Here is a 12,391-nt window from a genome sequence, read left to right on the forward strand (position 1 = left end):
GCTCGCTAAATGAACTTTGATATTTTTAGATGTTATGAAAATGAGATGAAATGAATAATGACTACACTGTTTTCCTGGAGATAAATACACAAATGCATACGTGTTCTCCTTAATGTGCTGACCTCTTTGCTGTAGTAACAAGAAAACAGGATGACCCGATGATCCATGGAGAGCAGCTGAACATACAGTACAGTTGGAGAGCACCTTATATGGCCATGGCCATGTAGACCAACGTTCACATTTTTTCTTCTCCTTCTAATAACTTCAGTGTCATAGATTCATAATGATATGGCTTTAATAGGCTCTGTGAAGTTTATTAATCTTTTTTCTTTGTCATGCTAGTGTAGTTTAGGGACACAGAATGCACTCTGCAATTCTCCCTGGTGCCTTTGATGCCTCTGGGCCATATCGATACTTGTATCTGACCTCACATATGTGCAACTGTTACCATCTGGATTTGCAGATGTTTCTTTTTTGTATAAGAATTTTTTTAAAGCAATAACCCGGGCAAATGTAGTTGTTGGTTGTTATGACCAGTGTTGGTGAAGTTACTTGAAAATCGTAATTAGTTACTAATTACTGAATACCTATTTTTTGCCTGGTGCTGCAGGGGTGGGGTGGGGGTGGTCATTTTTTTATAACTCCAATTTTCTTGCAAGTTAGTCCACAACAGAGCAGAACAGCGGTGCCACTACATCTTCACTCGTCACAGAGTCACCAATATGGCAAAAAGACCGCACAGGCCTAAGTTTGATTCTGTGCCAGTCGTTTCCTCTTCATGCTGTCCTCCCTAGTCTCGATGGTCCTTGCCAATAAACATGTCAAAATAAAAACCTTGAACTTTTTGTAAATTTGTGTTCGGTCAAAAATCTTTTACTGACCAATCAGCACCCATTCAGAGAATACTAGGGTTTTATGAGCTAAGCCAGACTCCTTGTAAGAAAACTTCAAGTTAAATATAATATTCATGCTGTATTTCAAAAAAACGAAACTAAAAAATACACACTGTAGAAAGTAAACAACAACAGCAGCTACATGTTCATTCTGCTGCATGCTGCTCAGGCCTCAGTGTGTTTGGATGCAGTATAATATGCAGACTCTCCTGTAGCTAGGCCAACTGAATGAAAATGTGTTTATTTTTAAAGACAGTCAAGCTGTCTCTTCTGCACAATGATTGTGTCATTTTGGTCTAGTGGGAGTCATGCAGATTTCTGACTGCAGCTACTCCAACAACAAGTGCTGCTCCTGGTGTTTACATTGATATGGCAATGATTTACCACGATGCATCTAAGACCTCTCTTCAACAGCCTGTGCACTGCTTGGACAAATAGTGTTTATAGCACAGTGTTTATTCTTCTGGCATTCGAGCAGATGTTTGCTGCAGGAATTTGCTCCCATTCAGCCGCAGCATTAGTTATGCTGACATGCCTTTCTCATGGTCAGCATTCCAGTTCATTTCTTCCAAAAGCTGACAAGTTTTGCTTACTTCTTTCCATATAATATGGAAATTCATATATGTTATCAGATGAAAGGCAAATAAACATTTGCTACTTCTTTTAGTATATGAACCAATATTTTATGACACTGTTGACACTATAGTATATATATAGTATGACACTATACTATGTTTTCTTCCTTTTCTTTGAGCTCAAATTGCCTTAATATCTCTACACAGCTAATAAAAGGCTCTTTCTTTCCACTTCATCACATGACCTTTCCTGTTCTTTGAGTCTAGTTAATGTTCTGACGACTGGTTTGTAAGCAGTCTTCAGTCTATCAGTTAGTGGTGATGTAAGTGTTTGGACCCCTCACATCAAAGACCAGTCTGATTTTCAGCTGGAGTGTTTGACCCTATGTTCTTGGCTCAGACTCTATCACCAACATTTAAATCTAATTACTGTCTCCTTTGCACTGGTCCTCCTCACCCTGAACCAGCAGTACAAGCACAACACATCACAACAGAAATCAGGACAAGTATAGCGTTCATCCTCTAGTTCTGAAAGCTCGTATGACTTTGCTTTAAGTCGCCTTTTAGCAGAAGTGGGTGGATGGTATTAAAGGCAGTGAAAAAATTAAAAAACACGATTATCACAGTGCCACCAATACCAGGTGAAAGTGACGTATAGATAACAGCATCAACCCCTCTAAGAAGCTGGCAAACAAACTAAACATGGTCGAGAGCATGTTTCACCTGCGGACTAAGAACCAGTCTCTCCAGCAACTTTATGACACAGGATGTGAAGTCATTAAGGTCAGTGTCTCTGTACACATCCTGCATGTTTCCAAACTGAAAGTTCAAAAGTATATGGACGGTTTTGCAGTCCACTGCTGGAAAGTTGGCACAGCAGTCAAGACCGGTATGGTTTAAATCACCAGTGATGGTGATAGTGTCATTTGCACCTACATGCACGTCTGACAACAGTCCAAACTGACAACGTTTGATTTGAACTGTGTTTGAGAACTTTCAGAGTGGATGACCTATTTTTAAATTAACATGGCATTCATTCGTTAACAGCCGACGTGTAGTTTTCTTTTTTTCAGAATCAGAATACTAAACGATGTGGTCACAGTTGCTCCAACACAGTAAGAACAGTAACTGACTAAACTAAATTAATTAATACAAAGTATTCAATAAAAGGAGATCATTAGAAAGAAATGACCATGATTTATTAATGTACAGAATTTAGATAGAGGTACTGTCATCGAGCTCCAGGCCAACAGCATGAGGGACAGCTTGGTGTTCTCAGGTATGTCAGAGAAGGCAGAAGAAGATCACAATAGTGAGAGAAATCACCCAAACCCACCTAACACTCACCATCTGGGAGGCAAGCATCCAGCTGCATGGAGTCCCAGACCGATCGTGGCCAAATTTGAACACTTTAAACAAAAATAGTTGTTGACAAGCTGCGGCCATGAACCGAGAGGAACGGACTTCAGCTTCCCAAGGATATCCTGGTGCGATGCAAGGTCGTGTTCCCGTTCTGACAGAAGTTCATTGAAAGAAATTTCCGAGCTGTCATTGTGGTTGATAAGCTGTAGGTCAACAGGAAGCTTCATTGCAACCAAAACATCACGCCATGGCTGCAGTGAGTCAGGTGACCTCTATCTGCACAAATGCCTTTATTCTGATTCTATTTTTTCACTCTTCTTTCCCACTAATAGACATGTGTACTCTAATCCGCGTAGCATGTTTCTTGCATTTTCTTTTTTCTTGTTATTTGGTCACTCTGGTTGCTTTAGTTCTCTTCTCACTTTTCATATCTCTTCTCTTTCTGTTTGTATTATGTCTGCTTTGCCTTTAGTGCTGCACTTTACCACATAAACATACCAGACTCTCTCTCTCACACACACACACGTCAGGTTTGCTATCCTCGTGGGCACATCCCATTGACATAATGCTGTCCCCAGCCCCTAACCCTAACCATCAACAATGAATGCTTTTTTTTTTTTTTTGCCTGTCCCGTTTGGTTCTTTTGCATCAGAATTGTTGTCTAAAGGCAAAGAAAGATGCCCAACAGATTTACTTTACCAAATGGACCATCCCAGCCTTACCGCATTGGTCCATTTGATTCACCTTTGTTTTTATTGTTTATTTTATTTTATTTTCACTTGCTACACACGGGACAGACTTGATTGGGGGAAAGAAAGAGAGGTAGGGAAAGAAAAAGAGCGGGGAAGAGGAACGGTGATAAAGGGCGCAAAACAAAAACCAACAACACAAACAGACAAAAAATACATCTATCAATCACCTGGATCAGCTGTTGAGAAAGAAAAAAGAGAAAACAAGCAGAAAAAGAGAGCATTATAATAAACAACATCATGATGATCTATGGGAATATGACAGTAAATACTAAATATTAAACATTATTGTGCAGCACATAAGATCAACAGAACACAGTGTGCTTTGAGGTAGGAGCCAAAAAGGGTGTAGTTTGTGGGTGTGATCACCCGTGTGTACACCTGTGAGCATGGACGCGCTTGTTTTTTTAAAAGGTTCCTTCATGTAATGATCTGCTAGAGGGTGTGGGGGAAGCAGAAGCCAGAGGGGGTTGCAGTGCCCGTGAGCTCCGCCGACATCCAGCTGTGCCAGAGTGAACCAAGCCCCAGGCCCAGAGGCCGGGGGCACCCCACCCCCGAAGAGGCTCGACCGAGCCACAAGTGCCAGGTCCTGACAAGCAGCCACCAGCAGTGAGGTGGTGGATACCTGAGCACCCAGCCCCGGACACCAAGAACCACCAACGCACCGATGCCTGAGGGCGTCTGCCACTGGCAGGGGGAGTAGTGGGGGGAGATAGGCCTCCATACCTTGGAAGGCCTGAGATGTCCCCAGAGAGGTGGCGTCTGATACCCGACCTGACATATGGACACAGACAAACAGGCACACACAGACACAAACATCCATTCACACCCCCATGCAAATACTCAGCACTCACCTAACGTGGACACAGCTGTATCTTGTGATTATTTGCTCCTGCTCGGTGGAGAGGAGTGTGTTTGGTCACTAATCTCTTTTCGATGTACTTTTCGGTTTATTGACCAACGCTTGGGTTTTGGTTTTGTTTCTTTAAATGGTGATAGTAGCTTGTCCGTCTCTTTTAGTTGAGTTGTTAGTAGAAACTGTAATAAAACTCTTTAATTTAACCATTTTGCCTCTGTCTCCTTTTTCAGACCTGGACCCTTTCAGGGGAACGTAACAGATACGACTGCTTCCATGTATTAGACACACATGTGTGACAGAAAACTTTCTCTCTCATTATTATTTTTGACTGTGGATTGTGAAACCAATTTAGACTATTCACACAGACTGGAATCAGAGGTAATCAAATACTATAAGGATAAATAAATAATATAGAAATATCTTATTCGAATGATAACTTTCGTATATATGAGAGAAAATGAGAAAGACAGCGACTGCTAGGTGAGCTCCATTAATGTTTCTGTAACTCGTACACCCTGTATATACTGTGCTTATGTTGTTGTACTTCCTTCTATATTGTTGTCTGTACTTTTGTACCTTTGTGGTCTTGCTACCCAATTTCGCTGTGTAAGCAACTGCATACTGATAATAAAAGTTCTAAGTTAATTCATATCAGCAGAGAGAGAGCGAGCAGCACACTGCTATAAATTGATTAAAATATCTCACTAAAAGCCACCTCTGCTTTCAAGGAGAAAATTAAACAGACGCAGATTTCAGCTCTGACTCCTTCTGCTTTTTCAACTTCCAACAGAAAATGTCATTTGCTGCATTTAAGCGACTTCATCCTCACTATAACCCCTGACTCACACACTGTGCCATACTGTAAAAAAAAAACCTAGAGAAACACATTCATTAATTAGAGGTGACCTAGTTCTTATCAATTTTCATTACACTTGAGATTTTTCCTTTTTTATTCCTGCTAATGGTTCTGATACTAATATCTCAAAAACGACAAGAGTTTTGTAGCTTCAGTATGACCAAAACTCCAGACTCACAGCAGTATGACATAAAAACTGTGTGAAGATACAGCCTGATTTAGTATTGTTCATTACTCTGTTACATTTATGTCATTTCAGATTTTCAGATAAAAAGAAAAGAGTGAGGAAGAGACAGAGGGGGTGAAATTAAATGTAAGGACATAAATAGGACCAGAAAGACTGAAGTAAAATGAATGGCTGCTTGTGCCATGAGCCAGCTTTTAATTGCTTTAAAATCTAAATTGTGACCTTGGTTTAAAGCTAGCAACAGTGCACCAATGAAACCCAACCAAACCTTGTTTACGAAGCAAAGATTTTGTGAAGTCATGTGTTTTAATCATTCTGACAAAAGGGAAATTCAAACGTATGTTTAGATAGTATGTGGAGGTGAGTATAGCACTGCTGCTTTATGTGACTGGAAGGTGTGAAAACGACGCCATTCTTCGCTGGCGGAGTGAGACCTCTTCACTGACTCCTCTTCTATGACGCCGAAGCAGCCGAGCCTCTGCCGGTTCGCTCCCCTCGCTGTGCATAGCTGGCTGCGTGCTGCAAATCGCCTTCATCGGGAGACAAAGCGAGGCAGAGGTAACACAGGAGCGAAGCTACACCTGTCTGTGGATTTAAAGAGCGACGAAGAGGATTTGAAATTGTCAGTGCTGCGACAGGGATCCGCTCCACACCGCTGGTCAGATAAGAGGTAACCAGATCCGGCGAAGCCGTCTTATTACGCACCCTAAACAGATCAAAGGGCTATCATTTTACGCACAGGGGATATGGCACGTGACGTTAAATAAAACAAGAATGCTGACCTAATTGTTATCGACATGCATTATGGCGGTCAGAATAAACAGATTTTGTCTGGGATTTGGGGGGTTGTAGATCTCCCATGTTTCTGTGCTGACGACTGTTCATTGACATCATGCAATCTCACATTAACTGATTTAGTGCGGGTTTCATATTTGCCTGCATTTTTAAATTGAATAGTATATGGATTTTGGGAGGTGTGCCGTCTCCTAGACTATAATTAGCATTTATATTATTGCTATATGTGTGCATAACTGTTTGAAAGCAATGCAGTTTGTTGGCTCAAGTCGATGTGGTGTGGCTTTCTATGTCGCTTAGTGTCTCGGTGCAGTCTCTCTGGATGACATTTCTCCCACTCTCTCTTTCCCCCACTCTTTCTCCCACATACATACAGACATACTTTCCTTCTGCCTTGTCTGTCCCCTTTGTTCAGTACAATGAGCTATGCTGATATTTTAGGTCTTTCAGGTACATTTTTACAGGGCAAATCCCACACTCTGCTACCATTCTCCCTGTCTTGGCTTGCATTTATGCTTCTATTTGTGGAGACACACATGGCTGGTGTGCTTCTGAAGTCTGTAGAAGAGTCTCAACAGATGTTGCAGGTGAGGCTGTGAAATGCACGTCCAGCAGCTAACACAGTGTTTTAGGACAGATGCCATCGCCACCCGTGATGTTTAAATCTCTTTCCTGCATATTTACACTGCCCTCTTTTTTTATTGACTCCATATTATTTGAAAAGCAGGTGTAGCAGCCAAGTGTCTGTGCGCTCAGTGTAGGTAACTTGATGGAGTTACCCCGCTCTTCATGCTCAACACTAATGTTATGGGTGTATAGCTGTGTGTGACATATGGAACACACATGCCTCACCTTGTACCAGACCCATATTTATAATATTGAAAGTTATTCATGTCTTTCTTTATTGCATTACATAATTCAGAAACAGTCCGAGTTTCTATCTCAGGCTTAGGCCAGTTCCAGTGGCACATCGATCCAGTTCATCTTATATTGGCAGCATAATCCAAGAAAGATGTTAAGATATTTTGTCCCACTTATGCAGAAAATGAATCACTTCTGTACATATTTTTTTAAAATTCCCTCTGTGACAAATATATGAACATTTATGTATGCATTTGTATTTGGCCTAATCATTTGCCTCTTACTTTTTTGACCTAACAGAATTTTCTACAGATTAGAGGCAGATCCATATATTTGCCCAACAGTAACACAGTGCAGGATTTCTGTAGTTTTCTGTGTTCCACTCTCCAATTGGTCATGATTTGTTTAGCTGCACTATGTGCATGGCTGTGTGAATGATGTCCAGCAAACCATGGGGGGAAACAGTCTCTGTAAAACCCGGTGTTGTTAGGAGAGACAGCATTTAGCCTACTTTGGATGGTACAGCCCTCAGTTCTAGAAATCCGGCTGAATATATTAAGCCCCCAAAAATGTGACCATCCTATTTTGGACCCAGGCTGGTTTGATTTTGGTAAATTTATTCACAGCATTCTTCATCTAAACTGATTTCCTGGTTAATGTGTGATGTCACACTGCATCATCATCTTCATCATCATCATCATCATCATGTGACTGGAAAGGACCAAAAAGCTGGCCTGAATCAGCTTTCTATCTGCACTAGTGTGGATTTCACCATTGTTTTCTTCCTGTCACGTGTCTATCATGTAGCTTTTTCTTTTACTGATTTTATTGACAGCTCTCTGTCCAGGTGAGATGTAAAAACAGTCTAGAAAAGCTCTTCAAACTTGATCATCAGTGGAGATCTGATTTAATTGATTGATTATTCCATATGACTGGTTTATATTCCTGTACTATTACAAAAATCTGTGAAAAAAATGCTCCATTGTTCTTTTTCTTCTTTTATCTGGAAATGTTCAGTCTCATCCTGGTCCAGATTACAATTTCCACAAGTTCAGTTCAGGCAAATGGAACAGAACGCAACAAGTAACCTCGCGGACGAAGATAATAATGACCAACATGTTTCATTGCAAGCAGTGCACATACAGTGGGGCAAAAAAGTATTTAGTCAGCCACCGATTGTGCAAGTTCCCCCACTTAAAATGATGACAGAGGTCAGTAATTTGCACCAGAGGTACACTTCAACTGTGAGAGACAGAATGTGAAAAATAAATCCATGAATCCACATGGTAGGATTTGTAAAGAATTTATTCGTAAATTAGGGTGGAAAATAAGTATTTGGTCACCTCAAACAAGGAAAATCTCTGGCTCTCACAAACCTGTAACGTCTTCTGTAAGAAGCTTTTCTGTCCCCCACTCGTTACCTGTATGAATGGCACCTGTTTGAACTCATCATCTGTATAAAAGACACCTGTCCACAGCCTCAAACAGTCAGACTCCAAACTCCGCCATGGCCAAGACCAAAGAGCTTTCGAAGGACACCAGGAAAAGTATTGTAGACCTGCACCAGACTGGGAAGAGTGAATCTACAATAGGCAAGCAGCTTGGTGTGAAAAAAATCAACTGTGGGAGCAATCATCAGAAAATGGAAGACATACAAGACCACTGATAATCTCCCTCGATCTGGGGCTCCACGCAAGATCTCATCCCGTGGGGTCAAAATGATCATGAGAACGGTGAGCAAAGATCCCAGAACCACACGGGGGGACCTGGTGAATGACCTGCAGAGAGCTGGGACCAAAGTAACAAAGGTCACCATCAGTAACACACTACAACGGCAGGGAATCAAATCCCGCAGTGCCAGACGTGTTCCGCTGCTGAAGCCAGTGCATGTCCAGGCCCGTCTGAAGTTTGCCAGAGAGCACATGGATGATACAGCAGAGGATTGGGAGAATGTCATGTGGTCAGATGAAACCAAAGTAGAACTTTTTGGTATAAACTCAACTCGTCGTGTTTGGAGGAAGAAGAATACTGAGTTGCATCCCAAGAACACCATACCTACTGTGAAGCATGGGGGTGGAAACATCATGCTATGGGGCTGTTTTTCTGCCAAGGGGACAGGACGACTGATCCGTGTTAAGGACAGAATGAATGGGGCCATGTATCGTGAGATTTTGAGCCAAAACCTCCTTCCATCAGTGAGAACTTTGAAGATGAAACGAGGCTGGGTCTTCCAACATGACAATGATCCAAAACACACCGCCCGGGCAACAAAGGAGTGGCTCCGTAAGAAGCATTTGAAAGTCCTGGAGTGGCCTAGCCAGTCTCCAGACCTCAACCCCATAGAAAATCTGTGGCGGGAGTTGAAAGTCCGTGTTGCTCGGCGACAGCCCCAAAACATCACTGCTCTCGAGAAGATCTGCATGGAGGAATGGGCCAAAATACCAGCTACTGTGTGTGCAAACCTGGGGCCCGTTCTTCGTACGTCGCTTACTACATCCAAGACCAAACCATCGCGCTAACCGTGAGCTCGCTAATCCGGTTCCCCGAACACACCTGCTGTTGACGATTAGTACAGCTGGATGAAGTAATGTGAGATCACTGGGTGTCGTAAAAGGGGCTACGCATCGATAGTAGAAACATTGATCGGCAACCCTCTGATTGGTCGGCGAAAATGTCGAAGGAGCGCGCTCGGTATTTTTCGGCAGCAGAGCAAGAACTCTTGATTGAGGGATTTCAGGAGTTTCAGAGTTTAATCAGAACGCAAGGGAACACTGCAAAGGCTGCAAAAGCAAGGAGAGAGGGCTGGCAGAAAGTTGCTGACAAATTAAACTCGTAAGTAATTTAATAATAACAATAATAATGGAGTGGATTGATATAGCGCTTTCCAAGGCACCCAAAGCGCTTTATAATGCCACTATTCAGTCACTCTCACATTCACACACTGGTGGAGGCAGCTACGGTTGTAGCCACAGCTGCCCTGGGGCAGACTGACAGAAGCCAGGCTGCCATATCGCGCCATCGGCCCCTCTGGCCAACACCAGTAGGCAGTAGGGTAAATTTATCATATCACACTATATTATCCAATATTATATTACATTATATTATATTATATTACATTATATCCCCTTTCACATTAGAGCCACAACAGGACCCACTAGAACATGGGAACAAGTAAAAGTGAAATATAAGAATATTCTACAGAATGGTAATATTTATCACTTATATTGATTTTAGTCTCTTGGAAAGAGACCCTGGAATAATCTGTTTGTTTGTTTATAACAGCAACCAAGAAAAGGGCAGAGCAAAAAAAAGACAGGTGGTGGTCCTGCACCCCCTCGTCAACAAGTTGGTTAAGTGAATAATACCCTCACGGGAATATCGATATCTCTCTATGAGCACACTGTCACGCTGAGCTAAAGGATCCTGTCTATCCCGCAATATACGCTGGATTCTGAAAACTCTCCTTATCAATCTTGCACCTTCTGCAATGGGTGGCTCGCGTAAACGGACAGGACATGGCTGCGACAGACTTCCCAAATCCACCTTCGCTTTTATAGCCGTGGTCTCTCATCTTGATTACACGAAGTAATTTACTATTACTACTCTAAAATATGAATTACATCTGTAATAATCACATACATGAAATAGAATGTTAATAGTACATTTCCCTTTTTTAGGAAATGACCTGTATGTATCTTTATGAAATCAATAAAAGGATCAAGTGCTGCATTATCTTTGGTTACATTGATAATATTTATTTATGGTGAAACAGTGGTGGAATATCGCTGTTGCTTTCGTATAAATGAAGCGGACATACCTGAGTGGCCGCGATCTAATCCTGTTTACATAAAGTAAACCTGCTCCTGAGCAGGTTTACGCTTACGGCTCTGTTGCTATGGCAGCAAGTCCCGGATGAGCTTCGGGGAACCGAACGATCCAAGATCACGCGAAATCGTCAACAATCTAATCCAGCTAACTTACTTAGCGAGGTACGAAGAACGGGCCCCTGGTAAAGACCTATAGTAAACGTTTGACCTCTGTTATTGCCAACAAAGGTTATGTTACAAAGTATTGAGTTGTATTTTTGTTATTGACCAAATACTTATTTTCCACCCTGATTTACGAATAAATTCTTTACAAATCCTACCATGTGGATTCATGGATTTTTTTTTCACATTCTGTCTCTCACAGTTGAAGTGTACCTCTGGTGCAAATTACTGACCTCTGTCATCATTTTAGGTGGGGGAACTTGCACAATCGGTGGCTGACTAAATACTTTTTTGCCCCACTGTATATAGGAAGGCAGCAATCCCAGTATTGCCTTATATAAAACTGTAAATGAGATTTCCTCCAACTGGCCAGAGCAGGCCATCCTACCTGAGAGTATAACTCACAGTGGTGAGTGTGAAATTTTGAAAGTGATGAACCTCAGAGAAGCACGACACGCAATCAACTGTTCGAAGACATTGAGCAGAAGCATTCATATATGGAATATCTCCATAATCCAGACCTCCATACAGGATGGATGCCACTCTACTACACAATTTAACAATGTGCTCCAGCTTCTTCTTATTTTTCGAGCTAAGAGACCCAAACCAGCAGATTAAAGAAAAAGTTAAGACAGACTCAATAAAACAAGAACAAACCATTTTCATAAAATGTTATTCACATTAAAATCACTTAGTTTCTGATACAAATACATACGCTGGTGAGTCTTTGCACATATGGTGTCTGTATTCAATTTAAATTTCAACTTTTCATCAGCAGTGGTGCCCAGATATTTGTATTTCTCTACCACCTCAATTTCTTGACCATGAATACAAACAGGGGGCAGTGATGAAAATCAACAACCATTCCCTTTGTTTTAAACACATTAATGTCAAGAAAGGACTGTCCACACCATGCTACAACTGGCCCACGGTCGTGGTCTGCATCATGGAGCAGAGAGACGAAACAAGTCCCAATCGGTACAAGGAGAAACAGTTTGGATAGACTCCACTGACCACACTGGAGCCAATATTCTACAGTAGGAAAGGAAATTGTCAGAAATGCTTACCATAGGAGTTTAAATCCATTTCAAAGGAGTGAGAGGATAACTCATTTAGTCAGGGTGACTGTTTTGTTAGGGCTGCAGCTACCGATTATTTTAGTAATTGAGCAATCTATTTCATCAGATAAGAAATACTTTGGTCTTAGTAATGAGCATAAATATTCAAAAGAAAAAAAACACGCATCTTTCAGAATGAGCTGCTCA

General features: G+C 41.6%; 1 protein-coding gene across 2 annotated transcripts in view; it reads left to right on the forward strand.

Annotated features, from left to right (window-relative positions):
• Nucleotides 1-5,876: 5,876 nt before the first annotated feature.
• The window catches only part of jupb (junction plakoglobin b), a 116,706-nt gene continuing 110,191 nt past the window's right edge, over nucleotides 5,877-12,391 (forward strand). The window contains exon 1 of one of the 2 annotated variants that reach the window (XM_040005011.1): nucleotides 5,877-6,151. The gene's annotated coding sequence lies outside the window, so the exon portion shown is untranslated. The remainder of the gene's footprint in view (nucleotides 6,152-12,391) is intronic. The other variant, XM_040005009.1, reaches the window with a different exon arrangement.

Source organism: Simochromis diagramma, unplaced genomic scaffold (genome assembly GCF_900408965.1).
Source record: "Simochromis diagramma unplaced genomic scaffold, fSimDia1.1 OVJJ01000494.1, whole genome shotgun sequence".
In the NCBI taxonomy this organism is placed as follows: Eukaryota; Metazoa; Chordata; class Actinopteri; order Cichliformes; family Cichlidae; genus Simochromis; species Simochromis diagramma.